Source organism: Furipterus horrens, unplaced genomic scaffold (genome assembly GCF_987537825.1).
Source record: "Furipterus horrens unplaced genomic scaffold, mFurHor1.1.pri manual_scaffold_1, whole genome shotgun sequence".
NCBI lineage: Eukaryota > Metazoa > Chordata > Mammalia > Chiroptera > Furipteridae > Furipterus > Furipterus horrens.
The window spans coordinates 98,869,061-98,896,535 of NW_028327171.1; the positions used below are offsets into that span (position 1 = coordinate 98,869,061).

The 27,475-nt window shown below is 36.4% G+C and overlaps 1 long non-coding RNA gene across 1 annotated transcript in view; it reads right to left on the reverse strand.

The window, feature by feature from the left end:
* The window catches only part of LOC150021572 (uncharacterized), a 558,841-nt gene extending 531,677 nt beyond the window's left edge, over positions 1-27,164 (reverse strand). The window contains exon 1 of the long non-coding RNA XR_016508586.1: positions 27,018-27,164. This is a non-coding gene — a long non-coding RNA (uncharacterized LOC150021572). The remainder of the gene's footprint in view (positions 1-27,017) is intronic.
* Positions 27,165-27,475: the final 311 nt, after the last annotated feature.

The following is a 27,475-nucleotide window of genomic DNA, read 5'->3' on the forward strand; positions in this document are numbered from 1 at the left end:
ACTGCTAGGATTATACCCGAAAAATCCTGAAACCCCAATTCAAAAGAACTTATGCACCCCTATGTTCATAGCAGCGCTGTTTACAATAGCTAAGTTCTAGAAACAGCCTAACTGCCCATCTGTAGATGAGTAGATTAAAAAACTGTGGTACATTTACACAATGGAATACCATGTAGCAGAGAGAAAGGAGGAACTCCTGCCATTTGCGACAATATGGATGGAGCTGGAGAGAATTATGCTTAATAAAATAATCCAGGCAATGAAAGAAAAATACCATATGATATCACCTAATACAGGAGACTAAGGAACAACACAAATGAACTTAATTGAACAAGGAACAGAATAACAGTTATCAGGAGAGAGGAGGGAGGGAGAGAAGGTGGTAAGTAAGGGAAGGGTTTGGTCAAAGAACATGTATAAATGACTCATGGACATGGACAACGGTTGGGGGAATATGACTGTGGGAGAAGAGGTGGGCTGGCGGGGAGCAGTGGGGGAAAAATGGGACAACTGTAATTGAAAAACAATAAAAAAAAATGAGATACCACTACACACTTATCAAAATGGCTAAAATCAGAACAAGGACGGCACCCAAATTCTGAAAAGGGTATGGAGCAATAGGAATTCTCATACATTGGGCATGCAAAGCAGCAGAGTTACTTTGGAAGACAGTCTGGTAGTTTCTTACAAAACTAAGCATACTCTTACCAACAATAATGCTCTTTGGTCTTAACCCAAAAGAAATGAAAACTTAGGTACACAAAAAAACCTGCACAAGGAGGTCTATAGCAGTTTTATTCATAATTGCCAAAACCTGGAAGGAACTGAGATGTCCTTCAGTAGGTAAATGAATAAATAACTGTGGTATATCCAAACAATGGAATATTAGTCAGTGCTAGAAAGAAATGAGATATCCAGCAATGGAAAGACATGGAGAAATCTTAAATGCATATTACTAAGTGAAAAGCGAATCTGAAAAGGTTATGTACTATATGATTCTAACTATATAATTCTGAAAAGGCAAAATTATGGAGACAGTAAAAAAGCAGTGGTTTCCAAAGGTGGAGAGGGGGCAGAAATGAACAGAGGAATAGCAGAGAGGACTTTTAGGGCAATGAAAATACTCTGTATGATCTTATAATAATCAATATTTGACAATGTACATTTGTATATACCCATAGAATGTATAACACCTAGAGTGTAGACACAGAAAATAATGTAGTGATTGCAGGGGATAGGAGAGTGGGTGGAGGGGCAGGAGAACATAGGAGGGATAAATGGTAATGAAAAAAATACAATAAAAATAAATAAATAAAATAAAAAGTGTGTTATTGGCATGAGGGCAAAAAGAGCAATGCAAGAGAATAGAGACTCCAGACACAAACCTGTACTCATACAGTCAATTTTCAACAAAAATGAGAAGGCAAATCAATGGGGGGAAGAAAAGACTTTTTAACAAATGGTGTTTAACCAACTGGATCTTCATAGAGAAAAAAAAAAAAGTATATACAAAACGAAGAAAAAAAGACTGAATCCTAATATTTAAAAAAATGGACTTTGGTTGATATGATATTTTAATGTAGTTTTGACATTGGGGGGAAATATGTACTATTCTGGTGAATGATGTTGATAATGGGGCAGGCTATGAATGTGGAGGAGGAGTATATGGAAAATCTCTGTACCTTTCTATCAATTTTATTATAAACTTGAAACCTTTCTAAAAATATATTCTTTAAATAAAATTTAGTATCCTATATGGAATCCTAGAAAAGAAAAAGACATTAGGGAATAAACAAGGAAATCTGAATAAATCATGGACTGGTTAATAATATGTTAATAGTGGTATATTAATTGTGACAAATGTACCATACTGACACAAAGTATTAATTAAAAACTTGGTGTGTAATATATGAACACTTTCTGTACTATATTCTCAATATGTTGCAAATCTAAAGTAGTTCTTTAAAATAACCTATTGTAATAAATTCATTTTTTAAAAGTAAGCAAGAGTTGTTTGGGGCATACAAGCATAAAAAAGGTCAAAACTTGAGAGAGAGAGATGAGACCTTCAGGATGCACTTAAGCCAGACAGGGGCAAATGATAAAGCTCACAGGCTCTTAATCTAGGGACGGTATTTTTTTTTAATGTCTTTGAATGGTTGAAAAAAATCCATGAGAAACTAAAGAGAATTTCAGATTAGAAGGTTTTAAGGGGTGAAATAATTGTTCAGATGGAATCCAAGATGGCAAAGGAGTAAGTGGTAGCTACACTAACCTCCTCCCAGGACCAATATGGAATTACAAAAATATTGTAGAGAATCATCCTGAATAACCAATAGAACACTAGCTGGAGAGAAGCCTTATAACCAAGAACAGACAGAAGAAACCATTTCACCACAACAAGACTCGTACGGAGTGCAGAAAAGGTGAGAGGGCTAGCTGAAATATCCAGGATATTTCAGCTATTTTTGGGGTGTGGGGTCTAAACCCGAAGCAGGGCTCCCCAGCCGACAACAGCAGAGCTGGAAAAGAACCCAGATAACATTCAGCTGTGAAAAGCAACAGGGTTTCTGTCTGCCAGGGAGAGAGGGCAGGAGACCCAGAGAGCCCTTTAAAGGGCCAACACACAAAATTTTGTTTGCAGCCACTTACCCTGAGCTCTGGCAAAGGGAGGACAGAGTGGACTAGAGACACTTGAGGAGAGTCTGGGTTTGATGGCTCTGGAGAAAGAACTGAGAAATACCCACCAGGATCCCTGTGCTAATTCTCCATACTGCAGGAGCCATCTTGCTCAGGCAGAGCACTCCTCTTCAAGTGGCATCAGCCTGAGGGGACGTAATAGCCTCACCTGCAGGAATTGCCCTGCCCCACCACGTGCATCTTAAACCAGGCTGCTGATTACAGCTTGAAGATTAACAACTGATCAGTTTAAGAGCTGATCAGCTTAACATCTATGGCAGAAAATACAAAGCAGCAGCCAAGATGGGAAGACAAAGAAACAGATCCCAAATGAAAGAACAAATGAATTTTCCAGAAGAACTAGATGAAATGGAGGCAAGCAATTTATCAGAGTTTAGAGTAATGATTATAAGGATATTCAACAATATAAAATAAAAGACATAGGAATCATAAAAAAGGACCAGTCAGAAACAAAGAATGCAATATCTGAGGTAAATAATACACTGGAAAGAATAAAGAGTAGGTTAGATGAAGCAAATGACTGAATCAGTGTTTTGGAAGACAAGGTAGAAAAAAACATCCAGGCAGAACAGCAAAGGAAAAATGAATTTTAAAAAAATGAGGAGAGCTTAAGAAACATTTTAGACAATGTGAAACATAACAAGATTCACATCATGGGAATTCAAGAAGGAGAAAAGAGAGCAAGGAACCAAAAACATATTTGAAGAAATATGACCAAAAACTTCCCTAAACTGGTGAAGGGAAAAAATCACACAAGTCCAGGAAGCTCAGAGTCCCAAACAAGTTGTTCCGAAAGAGCCCTATACTGAGACACATCGTAGTTAAAATAACAAGGTTCAAAGACAAGGAGAGAAGCCTGAAAGCCACAAGAGAAAAGCAGGGAGTTACGTACAAGGGAGCACCAATTAGACTGTCATCTGATTACTCAACAGAAACAATCAGGCCAGGAGGGAGTGGCATGGTGATGAAAAGCAAGGACCTATGACCAAGGCTACATTTCCCAGCAAAGCTACCATTTAAAACTGAAGGTGAAATGAGGAGCTTCCCAGAAAAGAAAATGCTAAAGGTGTCTGTTAACACCAAACCTTCAGAAGAAGAAGAAAAAGAGAAAGAAAAGAAAGAAAAAACAGAGGAAAACAGTCTAACAATAAAATGGCACTACATACTTGTCTATCAATAATCACCTTAAATGTAAATGGCTTAAATGCTCCAACTGAAAGATATAGGAGAGCTGAATGACTAAGAAAACGAGATCCATATATGTGCTGCCTCTAAGAGACCCATCTCAGATTGAAATATACACAGACGCTAAAAGTAAAGAAATGGAAAAAGATATTTCATGCAAATGGCAAAGAAAAAGAGCTGGGATAGCAGTACTTATATCCAACAAAATAGATTTTAAAACCGAGGCTATAGTAAGAGACGAAGAAGGACACTACATAATGATAAAGGGAAAAATCCAACAAGAGGATATAAACTTAGTAAACATTTACATACTCAACATAGGAGCACCAAAATACGTAAAACAAATCTTGACGGACAAAAAGGGAGACATCAACAGAAATACTGTCATAGTCACGGATTTTAAGATCCTATGGACTTCCAGGCAGATAACACTGGGGAACACAATTTTCATTGAGTTAGATCTGACACTTGTTTTTGACTGACTTTTGGCGTCTGAGTCCAAAACTGACCCCAGTTTTTCTCTAGCACATCAACTTTTTAGGGTACAGGATACCTTCCCTTTGTCCCAAAAATCATACAAAATGTACATACAAAGGAAATTAGAGAAAAAAAAACCTGAATAGACAGTTTATTTAGAGTTATTTTATTCATATAAAGGCTATATGTTGTTACTGTAAGTCAAATTGTTTACAAGTAGTAAAGTTGTGCTACCCGACATACATATTAAGGTATTTTATCTTTTCAAATGACAGGCTAGGAAATGCCAAAATGAGATACTTGAGACAGTCTCCTTCAGTTGACAAAGCTTTAACAAATTGCTTCATGAGACCCAGTTTTATGTGCAGAGGTGGGAATAGAATGTTCTTCCTGTCAACAAGTGGCTCATGTAGAATGTTTCGATCACCAGGTTTGAGGTCAGATCTTGGAGGCCAATGCTTCTCATGAGCTCTGCTGTCCCACATACACAGAAAATAGGAATACTTGGTGTATCCACTTTGCTGACTAAGAAGGAATCAGACCATTTGAAGGTCAACACAGATGATCCAATTGTGCTTGTGATATTGCAACAGATCAATGACTCTTTACGTCTTCATATTCTTCAGAAAAACAAACTGAATGGCCAGTTGGGACTGCACCAAATACATTTCCATTGTGGAGGAGGTCACACTTCAAGCTCTGCTTTGAGCTATCAATGAACAGTTGCCATTCAGTTGCATTCTAGATTGGAATTCCCAATTCTGCCATTAAACCATGTATGTTATGGCAATACACAAAGCCACTGTCACTTCGAAAGAGCTGCAGAAACACACTTTCTCTTGATTGAAAATAGGATATCCTCTCTCCTTTTTCAAGCAAGTTTTTCTCGTGCAGTCTTGATGCTAGCAGTTCTGAAGCCTTTTTTGGATAGTCCCAAATCTCATGCCAAATCATTCAACTCAAGCTGATCAAACCCCTTATGAACTGAGTCGTCTTCAATTTCAAAATCTTCCTAATTACTATCACTTTGTTCTTCACCATACTCCTGTTTTTTGAAAGAGGGTAGTTCAATGAAAACTGGCACTGGGATTTCAGCTGAATGAGGCACTGGGCATATAGCTGATGGTAGACTAGGATACTCTTTTACATTTATTTTTCTTCTTATATCCTGATGTTTTCACTATACAAAAGGAACAGTCACTTGAATGATCTCTGGGCTCTCACCAAACCATTGGTATACCAAATGGCAATTTAAACGCGTTCCCTTTGTCCACATCCATAAACTCTTGACACACTGCTTGTACACCTTGTGAGGGGCCCAAGACTTATCTTGATCACCATGTTTTACTTTAAAATATGCAAAATAAGCTTGCCTGACAAATTCACTGATGTTTGTCCTTTGATGGGGAATGGTGAAACTGCCACAGATATAACAAAATGAATCATGGTTGTTTAGGCACTTACAATGAGAAATAGCAGAGGCAGACATGATCTGAAGGAAAGGAAATAAGTACGATGTAAATAAAAAAATAAATTCTGCTAATTCCTTGTAGACAGACAAGAACTCAGACTACTCTTCGGAATACGATTCACTATATAGAGCAGCACACAACCTCTCACCACACTGTCTCATGTGTAACTGAATAGCCTAGACAAGTATGAACCTGTCACTGGTCTCCAAGGTTGACCCCCACCCCTCCCCACTTGAGGGAGTTTTGCTCTCAGCCAATAGGAGAGCACTCGTGCTTCCTTCGATCCAGGCTCAATCCAGCCTAGAGTGGTCACCTTAAGATAAGCTGTAGAGACATCCGGCCAAGAAGGAGGTTTAGACTGACACGCTCGGTCTCCTTCTACAACTAGAAAGAAATACAACTACCTCAAAACAAAAGATAACTAGAAATTCCAGAAAATAAAACTACACGGAAGCCCAACGTATTAAGTTATAAACGAGCGGCACTTGTCAGGAAGGTAAGAAGAGTGAAAGTGAGCGGTGCTGTCTGCGGTAGCACCAGGGACAGCGGCAGGGAGAGCAATCCCGGCTGCAGTCAAGCCCCAGCAGCTTGCGATCCCAACGCTGGGAAAATCAGCCACTGCATTGCCTCTGATGGTGAGACCCAGAGGGCAGGAGGACGAATCCCGGTCTCCCAGCAGAGAATAACGGCAGGAATCCATCTTGGACCACCGCCCCCACACAAAGCGCCACAGTGCTGCGAAATAGGTTGCGGATCGCCGCCTGTTGCTGGGTAGTGACGACAAAGGGCCACAGTGCAGCGAAAAAGGTTGCAGATCGCCGCTGGTCGCTGGGTTGTGACGAGTACACAGGCTCTGCCCCCTACAGCCGGCACAAAAAAGCAAAACACAAATCTGTCAAAATGAGGCAGACGACTATAGAAATCCCGGTGGCGCAGCTCACCAGGCAACAGATGAAGAATCTGACAGATGAACAAATAAGAAACCTGTCAGAGGCTCAGTTCAGAGCCATTGTTATAAGGTGGCTTAGAGAATTAACAAAAGATTTGGAAAAAGACGAGAAAGTATTGAAAACCACTCATACTGAAAAGAACAAAAACACATACAAGACAAATGGTGAGGAAATAAAATCCAGAGTTCAAATCAACAAACTGGAACATAGAGAAGGAACAAACTGTCAACCAGTGCGGAGAGAGGAAACAGGAAGCAAGGACAGTGAGAAGAGGATCAGAAACCTCTGGGACAGCTATAAGACACCGAATATAAGAATAATAGGATTGCCAGAGGGCGAAGAAGAAGAACTAGAAATTGAAAAATTAAGTGAAAATATAATAAAGCAGAACTTCCCAAACTTCGCGAAGGAAATAGACTTACAGGTCCAGGAAGCACAGAGAGTTCCAGAAAAACTGGATGCAGGGAGAACCACTCCAAACCACATTAAAATCAAATTGTCAAAAATTAAAGATAAAAGATAGAATCTTAAAAGCAGCAAGAGAGAAGAAAAGAATCATGTACAAAGGGGTCCCAATTAGACTATCAGCTGACTTCTCAAGGGAGACCCTGCAGGCAAGAAGGGACTGGCAAGAAATATTCAAAGTAATGAAAATCCAAAACCTATAACCACGAATACTCTATCCAGCAAAATTGTCATTCAGAATAGAAGGGCAGAGAAAGTGCTTTCAGGACAAAATAAAACTGAAAGAGTTCATTAGATCCAAACCACTATTATATGAGATGTTAAAGGGACTGGTTTAGAAAAAGGAGGATCAAAACTATGAACACTAAAATGAAAACTGCATCACAAGAACCAACAACAGAAGCTAGGGAATTGAAACAAAGGCAAACTAAATAGGCAACGAGAGTGGAAAAAGAACTATAGGTATGGGGAACATATTTGGGGGAGGTCAGAAAGGAGGGGGAAGGGGGTAAGGAAGGGAGATGGTACGGGAATTAAGAAGCATAGTAGGAGGGAATGGAGTAGACAAGAAGAGGTTGAGAACAACTATATGCACAACCAATGGACGTGTACTAAAAGCAGGGGACAACTGGAGGGAGGGGGCCACCGGGTGGAGGGAAGCAGAGGGAAGGGAAATTGGGACAACTGTAACAGTATAATCAATAAAACATATTTTTTAAAAAAGATAAGCTGTAGAGAAAAACTTGACATGATAGAAGAAAATTAACTACAGTTTTGAAATCGGCATGCTTATTTAAGTCCAAAACGGCTGAAAAATTGAACTCAACAGGAATTACGTTAAAAATTGTTCCCCTGTGATAATCAAGGAAACAGCAGCCTTAAACAACATAGTAGATCAAATGAATTTAATTGTATCTTCAGAGCACTTCACCCCAAAGCAGCAGAATATATATACTTTTCAAATGCACATGGAACATTTTCTAGGACAGACCACATGTTAGGACACAAAACAAGTCTCAATAAATTTAAGAAGACTGAAATCATATCAAGCACCATCTCTGACCACAATGCTAGGAAACTAGAAATCAATCACAAGAACATTGAAAAACACATAAAGACATGGAAACTAAATACCATGTTATTAAACAATGAATGGGTCAACAATGAGATCAAGGAAGAAATCAAAAGATACCTTGAAACAAATGAAAATACAGATACAACAATCCAAAATCTGTAAGACACTGGAAAAGCAATCCTAACAGGGAAACTCATAGCATTATAGGCCTATCTCAAAAAAAAAAAAAAGAGAGAGAGAAAGAAGAACAAAGTTGGAGGAATCATGCTACCTAACATCAAACTATACTATAAGGCCATAGTAATCAAAACAGCATGGTATTGGCATAAAAACAGAAACACAGATCAATGAAACAGAATAGAGAGCCCAGAAATAAACCCATACTTTTATAGTCAATTAATATTTGACAGAGGAAGCAAGAACTTACAATGGACTAAAGATAGTTTATTCAATAAATGGTATTGGGATAATTGGATACATGCAGAAAAATGAAACTAGACCACCTTCTTATACCAACACATGAATAAATTCAAAATGGATTAGAGACTTAAATGTTAGACCGAAAACCATAAAAATCCTAGAAGAAAACATAGCAAAATCTTGGACACAGCTTGTAGCAATATTTTATCAGATATATCTCTCCAGGCAAGGGAAACAAAAGAAAAAATAAACAAATAGGATGACATCAAACTAAAAATTTTTGGCACAGCAAAGGAAAACATCAACAAAATAAAGACAATCCACAGAATAAGAGAACATATTAGCCAATACATCCGATAAGGAGTTAATATCCAAAATTTATAAAGAACTTACCAAACTCAACACCAAAAAATCAAACAACCCAATTAAAAAATAGGCAAAGGACTTGAATAGACACGTCTCCAAGAGCGACATACAGATGGCCCATAGACATATGAAAAGATGCTCAACCTCACTAATCATCAGAGAAATGCAGATTAAAACCACAATGAGGTATCTCCTCACATCTGTCAGAATGGCTATCATCAATAAATAAACAAACATGTGCTGGTGAGAATACGGATAAAGGGAACCCTTTCGTACTGTTGGTGGTAATGTAGATTGGTGCAGCCACTGTGGAAAGCAATACGGAGATACCTCAAAAAATTAAAAATGGGTCTGCCTTTTGACCCAGTGATTCCACTTCTGGGAATATATCCAGAGGAACCCAAAACACTAATTTGAAAGAACATAAGCAGCCCTATGTTCATGGCAGCATTATTTACAATCACCAAGACATGGAAACAGCCCAAGTGTCCATCAGTATATGAGTGGATAAAACAACTATTGGACATTTACACAATGGGATATTACTCAGTCATAAAAAAAGAAAAAAAGTTTGCAACTTTGCAACAGTATGAATGGACCTGGAGAACATTAGGCTAAGCAAAATAAACCAGCCAGCGAAAGACAAATACCACATGATTTCACTCCTATGTGAAATCTAATGGACAAATTGAACTAACAAGGAAAATGGGGACAGACTCAAGACAGAGAGCAGGATGACAACTAGTGGCTAGGGGAATTTAGGGAATGGAAGGGATTGATCAAAAAGGAGAAAGACTCAGGCATAGACAACAGTGTGGTGATTGTTAGGGGGAGGAAAGTAAAAGGGAACTAAATAGTAATGGAAAAAAATACAGTAAAGTTTAAATCAGAAAAATAAAAATAACAGTAGAAACCCCTCCTCCCCCCCCCAAAAAAAAAGAAATAATTGCCAGAATTTCATTAAGCCAGTTCCAAGTGCTTTAAAGCCTGGACTAACTATACTAAATAACATAAAATTGTAACTGGCTGAGATAAGTCAATTTTATAGTCTGTGCCGTGAAATTTCCTGAATTCATAACTAGTTATAACTGGGCAACAAATCCATCTGTTGGTTGGGCTAATTTATTTAATTTTCTAACTGCAATTTAAAAATAATTTTATTATGGAAATTTTCAAGCATACAAAAGTAGCGTATAATGAATGCATTGTCTTATATACATTATCCAATTTCAATAATTCATGTTTTACCTATTGACATCACCACCCTTTAAGATGAAGAAGAGAACCATCTTTGGGAAAAGGAAAAAGAAAGGATGGAAGCAATATTTTCAGTGTTACCCATTGATACTTGAACCAGAAAGATTCCAGACTGTGAGGCAAATAAATACAAGTGTCAGAAATAATAAAATGAAAGTCTGTTAGAGGAAGAGTCTAGATATGTTATTTGACAGTAAGTGGAACTTCTGTCTGAAGTGAAGGAGGGCATTTTAAACAATTATTTTCCAACTTTCTTTAGTTTGACACAAAGAAGTGGGACAAGAAAGATTGTAAATCTTCATTGAGGTTATAGTTTCTAAAAATCGGCTTATGTTTAAGGAACATTAACATTACGTTCATCTTTAAATCACCAACCTACCATATAGTCCAGCATAGTCCTATAGAAAGAAGTTTGCTTGCACTATTTACAAAATTTCAATATCACTAAGTCTGTTTATTTATGCAGCTCAAATTTTATTTTTACAGCATAAATAAAAGCTTATTTCCCATGAAGTCTTATTTATTTGAGAAAGTTTCCCCATTTTTTTTATTGTGAAAATTTAAATTAGGATATAAAGTCACTTTGTCAAGTTCAGTGGTCCTCCTTAAATTAATGAAACTATGTTATTCCTAGGCCTTGGAGGATTCTTCTGAGCATTTAAAATCTCACTTTAGTTTCCTGTCTAAATGTTAGAGATTATTAGAAACTGGCTCTGCAATAAAAATAAGCATATCTAAAACATGTCCATTGAAAAGAAAATGTAAATACTCTCATGCTGAATTGTCTATTTTAAATAAAAGGCAAAAACTAGGTAGAAATGGGAGATGATGGGGAGAAGGGAGTTAAAAAAACCACAAACTAGCAAGGCCCCACTGAAGTTTTAAAGCATGAATCTAAATATCAAGATAAAACATTCCTTTTCTCAAATCGAGGCCCTCCCAATTGACTTCAGACTGCAAATCCCAAAAAAGAGATTGTCTAATTCTCTCCTTATTTTCATTAGCAACATGTTAGTATAAAGCTGTCTTACTCTCCATTCTCCCTTAAATGCAAAAAAAAAAAAAAAAAAAAAATCTCAATCAAAAATATTCCTCCCTTTGTTTCATGTAAATCAGCTTAAATATCTCTGTACAACCTTATACCTCTGAGAATAATCTTGGTTTTCCATAGGTTTTAATTCATTCAACAGATGCCACAACGCCATAATGCCTTTACATGCCCTGCTTCTCCATAAAGTCTATAATCTCTCACTTTTTTTTGTTCTGACTGCACATTCCTACAATTGCTATATATTCTGTCTGACTAACACATCCTATCCTTTACAGGTTATGTACCATTTCAAGTTCCTCAGTGTCCATCCCCTAGATAATCGTCTTCCCACAAGTCTACATTCACGATACCTCACTTTCCAACTACTGCTTACCCCTTCAAGTTCTGCCTCCTCTACACACTATTTTACAATATCAAACATCTACTCTTGAGGTAAAAATGTATCAATTAAAAAGTCAAGGCCTAGTAATTTACCTCAAAACTCCATTACTGTGAAAAACATACATGACTTTCCGTAAATTTCTAATCCTCGCTCCCTTCCAAAAACGATCGGTCACAAGCTAGTTCCGTGTGCCCTGTCATCATACACCTGTCCACTTCAGGTCAATGGAAGTTCTTTCCTCACTCAGTAGAAATATCTGGAGTCTCATAAGTTGGCTCTTTATCACCATATCTTAATATTTTTATGGGAACCTATTTTCATTTCATCCCACGAAACTTCTTCCTTATTAGAACTTTGCCTTTCACATAATATAACAAACAATACCTAAAATAGCAGATTAATAATTAAATGTTTTAATATATGAGTTACTAATAAAACAATTATTTACTATCTGATTATATATTTTTATTTTAAAAATCAAAGCAGATACAGAACAGAAAACAAAAGAAGCAAACATTCTAGAAACACAAAGGATTAAAACTGGAGGCAGATTAAATTGTCAATGACTGTCTTTACTAGAAAAATTAAGCAGAATGCATGTCAATCCTCTGACAAATATACCACTATATGAGCTCTGGACAGCTGAGAAGATAAAACATGAAATGAGTGAGGGAGGTTCAACCAGCCAAGCAAAATAGGACCTGAGACCTGATGCCATCTCACATATACAATCATTATTTTTTAATTAAAAATAACAAATAAAGAATGTAATGTTAGAATAGTAAATGGAACAAGTAGATATTTTTATTCAGTCAAATTAAAACTTAGTTTGAAAAAAGACTAAGCAGAAAAAAAATAGTCTGAGGATATATGACTCAAGACATTCAGAGCCTTGGAGGATAAACTAAATAAACTGCCCTGACAACTGAATGAGATAATGGGTGCCATTATTTCGGAAAGTTCACTACAGTGTTAAGAAATAATGATTTGGTTTCAGCCTATTCCAATGTGAAGCTGAAGACACTGATAAAAGATTCCTGGATTCAGGTTTTACTTTGAAGTGAAAGAATCTTTTTCTGAGTTACAAGAGACTTAAAGAATATTAAGAATTAAGGAAAGATCATTTCAGTGTCTTGATCAGAAGAAACAGATTACTTAAAGATTTCCTTGCTGTTCTCTATCAAACTGCAACTTCCACTTGGGGAAGCAATCATTGATGGCTAGAAATTTTCTTGAAAGGAGGTAGAAAAAGAATAGAATTAAAAGATGACTGGCAATGGCATATACATCCAAGAATGTATAGAGCATATTTTAAGAAGTCCTTCTACTGCTCTAGTAACTGGTATTGCTAAGCAAGAGTGAAAAGATATATTAAAAATATATCTGTCAACATTACTATTAATTCACACTTCATAAAGATATTCAGTAATACACAAATAGTAAGTGCATATATGCCTGATCATATGATTTCATTAAGTGAAATACATAATATCGAAGAAAATCAATTTACGGTAGCTTTTACTAATAGCCTTGGGTAAGGTCTAGTTAAAGGAATGCAAAGAGAGATCATCTCTTTTAAGATCTATCTTTTCAAGTTTCTTAAACATTGTCTCCATTACTGGAGAAAGAGAGAAGCAGAAGAAAATCAGACTAGTGAAGTAGCAAGAATATTTATGGAGAAAGTAAAAGCAAAATGATCACGGCAAAAACATTTTTAAATGAGGATGTATTCTTAGAAAGAGTTAGGCATAATATTTACACTTAGAGACACACATTCAACTATTCCATTTTCTCCAAACCAAAATCTAGGCATCTTTAATAATATAGTATAGACTCTAGCTTATGAAGTTATACCTGTTTCCATAATATTATGAAATAACGTATTTTTTAAACTCTTTTGTAGTGTTGTTTTTAACCAGTAAATCATAAAGGCGGTATTTCCAGATAGTCGCAACCCTGCCCCAAATCACCAATGGCAAAGTTGGTATCTGGTTACTAAAAGACAATAAAGATTTTACTGAAGTATTCATGTTTTGGTCATTATTAACTGCAGCTACAGATTACAAGGAGAATTTCTAATGAAATATAACAACAGATTACACAGCTAGCTGTGCTTAGCTGTACAGGCCATTCATTTAAGTCAAAACAAAATTCAACATTATCATTTTATCCAGATGTGAGGAAGACCCAGATTTCACACAAAACATTAATATCTCTATACTAAAACAAGAGGTCATCGGGAGATATACCTAAATAAAGAATTTCCCTCAATGACCAGGAAAATAAATTCTTCAGGCTCATCTTGGACTTTAAGCAATTAAATGTATTCACACCTTCCATGGATCCCACTGTTTTGTCTTTTTGAAGCTTTGATAGCTTCATCAATAATATCTTCTATTATTATATGTGAAGAGGCTTAACATCAAACATGCAACTTGAAATATATATATAACATAAAATACATGACCATTAAGGGTAAAAAATGACTGCCTTCAGATTTTCATTATCATCATTTCTTTGCACAAAGGATTGTTTTTCAAAGCGCTCAGACATTTATTTCACTTGACCCTCACAAAGACTCGTGTGAAATGTGAGAAAAATGTACTCTTTTAAGATTAAGATTCTGAGACACAGGTAAAGTGATTAGTCTAAAACCATATTATACGCTGACTTCTAGTTTTACTCTTAAATATTCTTAAATGTTTTCATTTCTACATTGTTACCTTGTTAAAATCATTATGGTACCTAAAATTTATTATGTCGTATCAGCAAGTATCTATTAAGCAATTCTATGCACAAGTCTTCAATTCATACATAATTGTTGTTATAATTAATTTGTCACATCAACAGGGGTAATATTAGAAATATTTAAACACTGACACAGAAGGTACCAAAGAAAATGAACACTGAACAAACCGAAATATACCACCTAGGTTCTAGCAAAGGATATCAGCTGCATATCAGTCCTGACATAGGTATGACCCAGAGTGTGATGTGATCTTAAACTATAAATCATTTTGTAGAAAAGTTTATTTGGCCTGAAATGTGTAAATCAGTAAATCTTTCAATCCACAAACTCTGATCTTTCTTAATCTCAAAGAATTTTTCTTCTATTATTTAACTATACCTCTTCTGTTTTTATTTTTCCACTTGTAATTCCTATTATTCACATTTTGATTCTAATCCATCCTCCAAGACTCATCATTTTTATGCAAGATTTTCATGTTTTGTTTTGTTCTATGTGCTTTGATATATTTCTTGTACTTGTTCTTTCAGTTCACTGATTCATGTTTCAACAGTGACAATGTTCTCCTTCAATTTTCTCACTGAGTTGTTCAGCTGAGATGTTTTTCTTAGTACTTAAGAGTCTTTTTGTTCTGTATTTGAATTTCCTCAAATGTTTTTATTTTTTTCAAATTCAGGTTTCACTTATTTTTGCCAATAACACTAGCTGCTGGGAATGTCCACTCTGATTTTCCTACTGAATCTTTCTCTCTCTCTCTCACTACTAGGTCCTCTTCAATGGATTGTTATTTTCATTGTAACTCACTGGAGGTCAGGTCTGATCGTTGGAGTATCCTAAATGGAGGAAGCATCACACTTAGAAGAGCCAAGGTAGATAGCCTGTCAGTACCCTGCCAAGTCATGAGGAGAAAAATCTGTTGTCCTCTCTTCCTATTTCTTTTCAACCTCAGTGACAGAGGAAAAGTCAGCCAGCATATTCAACTACTTTGGCTTTTTAGCTAGTTGAGGAGATTTGGGTACTTAAAATAGGTGGGTATTGATCTCCTGCAATGGTTCACAGACCTCTGAAGCCCAATCTTCTTCCCAATGTCTCCTGTTTTCTGATCTTTATCTCTGGGCTCTTGTACTGTCCTCTAGTTGCCTACCGAACTAAAGATAGAAATGTATCAACGCAGTGTTTTTCTACCCAAGGTGTCATGAGAGTTGTTCACAGATTTCAGCAGTGATTTCATTCTGAAAGGCAATACAAAATGAAGGGAAAAATAGCCATACATAGGTCACCTGGTTTTCAAAATCCCTAAGTTATAAAATGTTGAGGGAGAGAGGTACATGAGTCTGGAGTGTGTCTGGGACTTCATTATAATTATTCCAAAGAATCAATACTTTTCTCAGAAAACAGAATCCTAAATATATGAAAATGACAATATGTTCTTCATGCTCTTAGATACAAATCCCAAAATACACTGCAGCTATTAATCACTTGTAGTAAGCTTTAAAGCAATCCTAGTTTTAATTATTCTAGTACATAATTATTTTTTGTTTGGAAACAACTTCAAATCAATTTGCTATAGTTTCAGTTAGTAGAAAGACAAATTAGGACCTTGGCCAATCAGGTAAGCTTCCCAATATCTAGCAAGTGTTATAAAATACAACAATACATGTCAGCTATTATATAGGAATTAAACATGCATCCTACAAGATGGTTTAGATGACATTACCTTCCATGTTGTTCAAAGCCCAATTACCTTTTATTCTATCTAGAGAACCTAAGGATATAATATCACCCAACATCAGTCCAGTGTTTCACTGGACTAGACTTCTAAACAACTTAGATAATAAGTTAAAATAAGCTAAAAACTGTTTTTAGTTGTGTGAAATTTCATAAACTTTATTTTTTAAGAATTAGAAAGATCATACAGAATGCTCCTTATTTCGATTGCAATCAATTAAGTGTAAAAAATGCTGTGGACTGTCTCTCCTACTATCCAGATAGGAATCATATGGGATATGAAATTTGGGTTTCATCCTTGAATCAGTAGGTAATGTAATTCTGTGCACTCTATTCTGCACAATATCCTGAATTGATTGTAGTAGATAAGAGCAATATCTGACATATTTCTTTTCTGAATCACAGTAAATATAATTTTTTATTGGAACTTCAGCCATGATAGAATTTCATTAAGTATCTAAAAGGAGAAAAGATCATCAGCATATGGAAAAATGTTCAAGACTCAGAAAAGTACAGCAAAAGCCTATAATAGGTAATAACAATGGTAAAAATGTTAAATTTGAGCCAGTCAAAAGAAAATGAGAGAATGGTAGCCTAGTAAGCAAGGATCAGAGTAATCTTCCTATGATGACTACAAAAGTGTCTGATCAACACTGAATCTCTCCAGTGTGCGAGGTATTGTGCTAAGCACTAAGACTTCAAAGAGAACAAAAACATGGTACCTGCCTATATGACACTGCAGTTCAGTGTAGTATAATTCTAAATGCTACATTTCCTCAGTGGTGAATGTCAAAGAATTTGAGTCAGAAGTTAAACTACATATAAAACACCACACTGAATCAAACTCATTTTACATTAGATGCATCCATTTAATAAAACACATTATTACACAAATAACAGAAAAAGGTATGCATAAAAAAATTACAGAGAAACAACTATCATTTATTTTTTGCTTTTATACACTTCAGTAACTCCACTTTACAACAAATGTTGAGATTATAATGTCGAATATCTGAATCAGAAGAGTCTGGACTTCCGTTCATTTTTTTCCATACTGTTTTTTCAGCTAACTCACCCCATGAACATATAGATAGTATTGCCTTGTTCTCAACTCTACTAGAACAAGAAAAATTACTGAGAGCATGAGTTTTCAAAGGTATTTTTCTAAGAGTGAGCTATATTAAGGAAAGTATAAAATGCAAATAACAAAGCTGTTAAAAAGACTAAGTACCATAAGATGTCAAAAAGTACAAGAACAAAGGAGTTCCAATGACAATGAACTTGAAGGGGAAAGGTATCATGCATAAAATGAACAGCGATCACCTTTCTAACTTCATACTATATCTTTCTTAGTGATGTATTCATTTGAAACATACAAAATGATTATTGCACCGTATTTCCTAATGCACTAAAATAAGAGTCCAAAAAATAAAATCAAAGATATTGTCATAAGGAAAAGTGAAGTCACAAAAATGATGGTATAGCATTTCATCTTTCCTTATTCTTTTACTCCATTCAGATGATCCAACTCGTGTCTGTGTGTGTGTGTGGTGTGTGTGTGTGTGTGTATCAACAATGAATATTATCTCTTAAAAACTTTTGAAGTCTCTAACACCTTGTATAAAAGGATGAGTATATAAGTATGCCTGGCATATATATCAGTTTGTACTTGATTTGATGTCATTAAAATTATTTGAAATAAAAATTGACTTTAAAAGTCTCTATAATTTCCTTTATATTAACTTATGCTGGCTATCCAAAATATAATCCAAACTCATACAAATTGACTTTACCTGCACTGATGCTTTCAGCCTATTACTCTGATAGAAATGCACTTATCCTATCAAATGAAAGAAACTTTTCAGTGTAGTGACAAACTAAGGCAAAGTTACTTAAGAGAAATAGACTCTATTCCATGTTAAGCCAGGTGTAGCCTGGTTTAAAACTCCATGAATGTGTGAAGGAGGCAAAGGCTAAACTACATAATGAAATGAAATACAATTAAGGTACTATTTATTTCACCCATCAAATCCTCAGAAAAGCTAAGAGGTGTGTTCTTATATTTGACAACTGGACAGCAGACAGCAATTTATAAATTCCCCCAGAAACAGTGATTTCATAATTGAGTGGCACACAATAGGTACTTACACAATAGCTGTTCTCAGGTTTACGACATACATTTTTGTGCTCAATTGCATTTCTTTGTAATGCACCTAAATGTATTGCCTAATTCTAAATTAGTACTGATGATCATGGTGTGTGTGTGTGTGTGTGTGTGTGTGTGTGTGTGTGTGTGTGTGTGTGTGTGTGTGTGTGTGTGTGTGAAACCATAGCTGTCTTTGTATCACAAATAGGTGACCCTATTTAAGCCAGATGTTGCTTTCTGAAAGAAATGTAAGGGTACAAACAACAAGTAAATGTAAGGGCTTTCCACAGTCTGAAGGACCTGCCACACTTTTTAATATATTGTGCTTCTGTTCTGTTTCATCCTTTTTTTTTTTCCAGTATAATCCCTAGTTCTTAGTTACTCAATCTACTTAATTTAATTATTTTTGACTTCTACTTTCCCAGTCCTCCCAGTGCCCAAAGCTTCCTTTAACCAGCTCCTACTCATAATTTACTCCAACTGCTTTAACAAATGGTACCAATCCCTGCTGCTATTCATTGAACCAAATCAGGCAGGAGCTAACCAATCCACCCACTGAAAAACTTTTAGATAAATTCTCTCTCAGCGTTTGCAATTCTACACTGAAGAGTTAAATTTTTAAAAGTCTACCATAGAAACTATCCCTCCCACTTAACTTTTCACGCTGCGCCCTTCTCCAAATTCACTGTAACTTTCTTAAAATAAAATTACCAGTACTGATATGGGCAGCCACTGAGTGAAAATGATCCCAGAGTAGAAGCATGATGGGATGGTGATTAAAAACTTTAGGTTCTCTAGAGCTGGACTTGAGTTTGAATTCCCAGCTGTTATATACTAGCTGTGTGACTTTGAACAAGTTATTTAACCTTTCTGAGCCTTAGTGTCTCTTTTTAAATGGCATAATAAAAGTACCTGTCTCATAGGATTATGGAATTCACTAAGAAACCGTAGATATAACCATGCATGGTACAGAGTAAATGCTCAATAAATATGGGCTACTCTTGCTATTGTTATTATTATTACTGTTTAGTAGAGCAAATGTACTTTATTTTTCTTATCACTATGCTTCCTACCAGTAATTTTGCTAGTCTTTTTTGGCACCAATGTGCCAAAAAGTGTCCACATTAATTCCTCAATACTGTCCTGGTATAAGCTAAGTCTAAACTCAGCTTCCCTTCTAAATATCCTTTAGAATATTTTTTCTTTTATTTGCATACATTGAAACACTCACGCCACCTTTCATGTCCAATGGTTGATCTAAATTTTCTTGCCACTTCTATCAGCTCGACATTTAAAAGGTCAGAATAAGTTACCCTTACCTAATATAGAGTTGGACAAAAGTAGGTTTATAATTGTTTGTATGGAAAATAATACAATAATTAATAAGTAATACAAGAATAAACTCTGTTTTGCATTCTCATAACTATAAACCTACTTTTATTCCACCAAATGTATTGGAAAGTTTGCTGTATATTCTGTCTATAAGGTGATTTATAAAATATTATGATCAGTACCAGGAACACCTAGATGGATGGGTGTAGGGAGCAGGGAGACAGCTCCTGATTTTTTGCTTCAAGACACACAAATACCAAGTTTACCTTTTTATTTGGTAGAACTATATCTATTTATCTAACTATATTATTTTATAGGATTAGAAAATGACAGTGAGTTAATGTTATTAATCTCTTTCCCAGATAACCAACTTTATGTAGAGTGAAATGCAAAGAATCATGTTTATAAATTCTATTACCAATTTATTTTCATGAGTGAAGGAACTTCACTTCCATTAATATTATCTAATATTATCTAAAGCTCAAATATTCAATTTTTGAAAAGAAACATACTCATACTACTAGAACTAAAAGAGACCTTGAAGATGAAGCTAAGCAAGAAATTCAAACATTATATGACATGCCCAAGATCATACAACTAGACCTAGGTTATGACAGCACTAGATCCAGGATAATCTTTCCTTATTTTACCTCTGAGACTTTTGATACTATGCAGTAAAGTGAAAAAATTAAATATATGAGGGATTGATTGAAAAGTTAAATGTTGTCCCTTTAAGTTAAAACCTTTAAAGTTAATGACTTCTAACTTGATTTTATATTCCTAGAAAAGTAAGTTTAAAATATAAAATTTGAAAGACTAACTAGAAATAATAAAAACAACAAAGGAAGTGTTTGTATTTCCTTAAATCAAAACCATGGAAAAGGATATTTTTTAATGTTTAAAGGAAGCCAGAGATTTAGTAAGTCTGTGTGTATGTATGGTAGTAATGGTTTTTGTTTTGCTTTGTACTGTTTTGTAAAGTTAGCACACATAACCATAAATAAATGTCTCTAGAAACTTACTAATGACAGTAAAATAGGTACCAAAGATTTCAAAACTACAAATCCAAGTCATTTTAATATCGTGTGAATTAGAAATTTTAAAAAAACTTCTAAGAAAACCAAAAGTATTTTTAAAAGATTAAATCAGTACACCCAATTCTCTAAACTGTATTTATTTTTCCTGAAGTGCATATTCATGAGCTGACAGTACAGACAGGCTGGCTGCTTTGTTTGATTATAGTTCTGTTTACCTCATACTGTCAGAAATGCATTTTGACACTCACAGTATTAATATTGCTATTTTTATTGATATAATTAGCACTGCTATAAATAATTTCTCAGCCTGCCATATCCAAGTATATTGTTACAATCAGCAATAATAGGGCTTCTTTTTCTTATATGATGCCTTGGACCTAGACCACTGGCCCAAAAAAACAGTGACCTCATGATGCGGAAATTACTGGAAAAAAAAAGTGTTGCCTTGTCAATAGAGACTACTGTTTTGTGTATGACTTCACTGAACAAACTAGTTTATATTTGTTTGAAACTAAAGTTTCTCACCAATCTGCTGTTTCAATTTCACATCACACCATATTGTACCTAAAACAGGCAATCTGGATTCCTGTTGCTACTTTCCCCCACCACCGAACAATTCAGGAATGGGTTTGAAATACAAAGGCTTTAACATATAAAGCAAAAGAATTAAGACACCCAAAATTCAGAATGGGAGGGTGAAAATAAATGTACTCGAAGTCATTTGTATAACTGCAAATTTTTTATCATTACATGAAAGCAAAATCAAAACATATTTTATCTGGCCTCTAGATCATATCAGCTGTTACAATAACCTCATCCAGACCTTGAATAGTTTGTTCATAAAACAAAGTCAGGTGACTGACCCAGTGCATATTTAACACAGAGTATGAAGGCCAAAACAAAATGACAATACAATACAAAACAAGTTTGTGGAAATTTTATACTAGTACATTAAACCTTTCTTTGTCTCCATCACTTGACAGATGGTTAGTCCTCACACAGCCTAGTATCTCTGGCAAAGAAATGACTGTGTCTAGCCAATAACACCCCAAATTTTGACTAAAAAATGCACTGTACACATACTTACACTTACCTAAAAAATTAATATTAATAGAATTAGTCATGCTTATTTTAATACTATAAAAATTTGAAACATGTAAAGATTTTATCTTTTTCCCTATGAATACCTCTTTTTGAAACTCTCAACTGTCTTATATGGATCCAGGGTTTTAAGAACTCTTCACCTGAGATTTCATTCATTCTATGAGCTTCTTGGTAATCATGCTTTAAAAAAAAAAAACTTCCAAAATATCTCTGAATCCAAAATTATTACAAAATTTTACAAAGATTTAGCCCTGGCTGGTGTGGCTCAGTTGGTTGGAGTATCATTCCATAAACTGAGAGGTTTTGGGTTTGATCCCAGGCCAGGGCTCATACCTACGTTGCTGGTTCAATGCCTGGTTGAGGCACGTACGGAAGGCAACCAGTGGATGTTTCTCTCTCACATCCATGTTTTTCTCCTTTCCTCTCCTCTCCTTTCCTTTCTTCTTTCTCCTTCTCTCCCATCCACTTCCTCTCTTTAAAAGCAACTAAAAAATGTCCTCCAGTGAGGATTAAAAAAAATTTTTTTTCCAAAGATTTAATTAGCTTGTGTTTCATTTGCTCAGAGCAAAGTTTTGGTAACTAACAGAGTTAAACAAAATCACCTGGGAACTTTGAATGCCTTCCATGTCAAGGACCACAAGGCAGGACTGGAATTATTTATCCAGTACTGAAATATGCCTTTATTCAAGAACTGCTCATATACAAATATATATACTCATGCACATAAACACACATAAATCAACCATCCTCACTAGAATTAGAAAACGGTTTTGGTTTTAAACATTCTATCAACCATTCTTCCTCTTTGTTCTTTGAAAAAAAGATTTCAGCTAGCCCTGACTGCTGTGGCTCAGTAGGTGGGGCCTCTAACAAATTGAAAGGTCACAAGATTGAGTCTCGGTGAGGGCACATGCCTCAGTTGTGGGTTCAGTCCAAGGTTGGGGCGCAACCCAATCAATGTTTCCCTCTTTTTCTCCCTACCTCTCTCTCTAATAAATAAATAAATATTTTTTAAAAAATAAAAAAGATTTCAGCTAAAACATCATATTCAATTAGTTAAGTTTCTGCTTTTCTTCCTAAATCTTCCTATTTATTGTTTTCAGATGACAAGAGGTCATTAATATGTACCCTCTTTGGAAGAGGTGATTATGCTACAAATTAGCATAAACAGAGATTTAATGCAGGTATAGAAACACAAGCCCTTCATAACAGGGGGTGGGAAGACCAAAGGTGGAGGGACTGTGTAAAAAGTTATCCTATTTAAGAAAACAACTCATATTTGGCTAACAATGTAAGACTCACCATGACAGAGAAAAATGATGAAAATCACAACTTGTTATTTGAGAACTATGAACTAGGTTTTGGAAAGGTGAGGCACCTACTATTTGAAGCAACAAACTCAGTGTTAAATCATATACACTCTTAACCAGGCACTGAGTTTCCTACTGTTAGAAACCTAAGATTTTTACACCTACAGACTAAATTATTAGACTTAAAGTAATGCTAAAATCTTTTCTAATGTTCCTCTTTCATTACAAATGGTCTATTAAATCAAAGAAGTGCCAATCAAATGCTTTTGTAATTTGAAAGAAAGGTTTAAATAACAAAGCATTTTTGCAGGCCTCTCTCTTTTTCTCTTAAATGTCACCTATAAATTAATTACAACAAACTTCCACCTTCTCTTGATAAAACCACAACTGAAAAAGATTTAGGCACTTGATTTTCAGACCTATTCCGAAGTGAAATTCATTCTAACTAAAACTTCCAGATATTTTAGCTTATATTCTACCACAGTTTGCTAACAAAAGCTCTATAGAACATTTTTTAAGTTGCTATTTATATTTAGATAGAGGGGAAGGGAGGGAGACAGAGAGGGAGAGAAACATTGATGGGTTGCCTTTCACATGCCCCCAACTGGGGACCTGGCCTGCAACCCAAGCATGTACCCTGACCAGGAATCTCAAATTGGTGACCTTTTGGTTCATAGGCTGGCACTTAGTAATCCACAGAGCCACACCAGCCAGGGCTCTATAGGAATTTTACAGTAAATTTCAGGACACCATTTTTTAAAAATGTAATATCTTATTTATTTCAAAGGTAAGCTTAAAACTATGAAAAAATAAAACCCCTATTCTGTTTAAAAAAAAAAAAACCTACTCTAATGTATGGAGAACATTTCATAACAAGGGGTAAAAATAAGAAATAAAAGTAAGCTTTTCCTTTCTTATCACTGACAATCGGTAAACAACTCCCTGCCCCTCAAACTCTGTAAGCCCTTTATTCAAAAATCTCTCCTTCCAACAATTTGAAGCACACAAAGTATATGTGAACTTAGAATGTAAACTCAATAATGCAGGTAATTTTATCTCTTGTCCAGTTATCTCCAAAGTATCTGGAACAAGTTGTTGAATTTAAACCACCATGTCAGAAAAACATGATTATTTCAGGGAATAAAGCAGAACCCACTAAGCTCCACCTTTTTTAATACAAATGTTTTAAAGAAGTCTCTCCTTATCACTCATTCTAAAATACTCAGACTCATTTGTAACTCATTTATAAATGTTAGATCCTTTAAAGGGACTAAGTTGTACCTTTTATGGCTCCTCTGAAGACTTTCACTACTGAGATAAAAATAATTCATTTAACATGGCTTTTTCCTTATATTTTATTCCTATACCAAGCAGGCAAGTTTGGATTAATTTGACAGCAAGAGTAGTTACATGTTTGTGGGTCTCAAGAACTTTCTGACCTAACTACATAGGAAACTAGCATCAAATCAACTAGCATACACACACACCCCAAATTATAACCCTCACACGACAGTTCTTTTCTCTAGTATTCCTTTTAAACTCATATTGTCTTTCAGTGGCTAGTGAGTTTACATATGAATTATATCTGTATTTTCTTGGTGTGGTAGTAATCTCAAAATACTGGCATCTAAACTGGACTAGATAAGTAAGCATAAAAAGACCTCTTCCTGAAAACGAATAAAATTTGACACAATTTTAACCTTAAACTTCTTTCTTTAGTCTGTTAAAATCAGGACCTCATCATGAAAGGGTATACTGCTTTGGAGGCTGGTAGCCAGTTGTCACCTGACCTTCATATGCAAAAGGCCTGTATTCCACTGGTCTGTGAGATCTGAACTCACAAAACCAAAATACCCAATACTGGATTCGCTGAGCAGCTAATAAATTTCTAGAAAACTCAATTTTCTTCTTCTCACCTATTTATTTGAGTACCATATATTCTCAAGCCTAAAGCCCTCCAAAATTGAGCTCAATGGAACTCACAACCTCAATTTTAGGAATTAAATCTTGGGCACTGAACAATGAGTAACATCAACAATTCTAGTACAATTCCAAAAGCTTTCTTGAAAGACTAATCCAAGAGGAGGCACAATGACACCGTGTACTATATGTGCATGGACAACTCTGATATATTCTGAATAAAATTAACAAAGAGCAAAGGGAAAATCAATGTAAATTGTTCTTCTGGAGGGTGGGGGATTGTTCTTTTCCTAGAAACCCATAAACACCTAGTTGTAAAGCATAAATGCATACAGTAGCCAAATCTGGGCTGATCAAATTTACACGTGTGGGGTATGGGGAAGGAGGAAGTGTGCCTTTTAAGTAACCTCACATGACAGCCAAGGGTACTTGGGATTAGAAGCAACAGGTAGGAGAGTAAACCATTTATGAATTTGTTAATAACTTATTTAAATTTGATAATTACAGCTATAGAATTTACTCACAAAATGGTTGTTATAATTTACGTTTCAAAATTTTCAAAAAGCAACAAGTTACTATAGTAAGTTTATATCTGAGTTCACTTGAAAACATTGGGCTGTGAGTGGACTGTTAATTTTATTAGCTGAAATTTACACGACCAGGAAATGAGAAAACTCGCCTTTAACAACATTTTGGTATTTTTAATAGTAAGTAATGAATACAATTTTCACATGTCTAGAGTTATCATGTTCAATTTAGCTCGGGCCAGTTCTGATTCTGAGGACAGTACTTAATCCACAGGCTACGAAATTACTTTCGGTTTCATTTGGATTTTTAAGAACTACAATCCTGCTACTGACCTCCATTCAGCTGGGCTCAGTATTAGAGATCAGCGGATAACGGCACTAGGTAGTGTAGTTGTGCGCCATATTGTGTTGTTAGCTAATGTTTATAGTTTATGTGTGTGCCTAACATATGCTGTGCAAGTGTGTTTATCAATAGAACTTTTAGAAAATTCTTGCCTCCTGCCTCTTCAGCATCCTTAAAACGGAATACAGCTTCGGAGAGGTGAAGGGCGTGGGGTAGGTGGTGGGAGAGGACCAGAAAGCCACTAAGTAATGCATTAAACCATGGACCAGAGAGTGCATTTCTTTTAAATTATCGAAAAGCTTCCAATCGTTTTTATCTCAGCTACTGAAAACAGAGTCAACATTTTTTAATGTTTCCAAAGGAGTAGAGAAAGAAGGGAAAGTGTGTTTTCCTTTCCTGAGCCCTCTCCTCTAATCGTAGCAGCGAAACAGGCGGGGCCGGTAGCTCCGAGGTCTGGTCCAGAGGCTCTGGGGCCAGGACATTTCCTGTCCCCCAGTTCTCTGAAGACACTCCAAAGACCAAGAGCCAAGGCGAGCAGAGGAGGGTCAGCAGGGAGGGGGGGCGGAAGACAAGCGGACGCCTCTAGCAGCTCCTGAACCCCGGCTAGTCCCCCTCAGCTCCTCTTCTTGGAAGCGGCAGCTCCAGGCGCAGGGAGTAGAAAGAAGTAGGTAGAAGACACGTTGCCAGCTGCGGGACGCCCCGCCCGCTTCTGGGACCCAAGACCCTCCCGCGCTACCTTCCTCCCCGCCGGGTCGGGTGAGGACGTCGCCGCCGCCGGACGCGAGGAGGGGCGCCTGGGGAGAGGAGGCGCGAGCGGGGCGGAGCGCAGGGGCGCGCGCTCTCTGCCGGCCGACGGCCCGCGGGCTCGCCACTCCAGCTCGCTCCTCCAACCAACCTCATCCTGCTCCCCTCCTTTCCCGTCCCGCCACCCCCGAGTCCAAGCGCCTCGCGGACGCCTCAGCCCCCACGGCACGCACACACCCCTCCCTCCCGCCCTACAACAAATTAGACTTTTTGGCGTTACCTCCTCGCGCTCTTTAATCTTCTTTCCTCAACTCCTAAACTTCCCCGCCCTTACTTCTTCGGCAGAAGATCCACATTGGGCGCCTCACACCGCGAACCCTCTATCTTTCCCCACTATTGGATTATTCTTATGCCACTCTTAGCTTCAGTGAGCCTATAAGAATGGGACGCTCCTCGTGAGGTTGCCGCCTATAAACAAAATGCAGTCTTTTTTTTCCTCTCCTCCCCTGTCCCCGCCCTCATGTTCCTCTTCCCTCATCTCTACCACCGTGGATTGGGCTACAACAAGCCCAATCCGCTATCTCAAACACCGATTGGGGCGTGGAAACTTCGCTCAGGTGGATTGTTAACAGGCAATTGGTGGACACTCTCCCCACTTCGCCCCCCTCTGCCGCACCTTCGCCCATTCTGGAGAGGTCAATCGTATCTCGTTGTTCAGTGATCCGAGAGGTGGGAGGC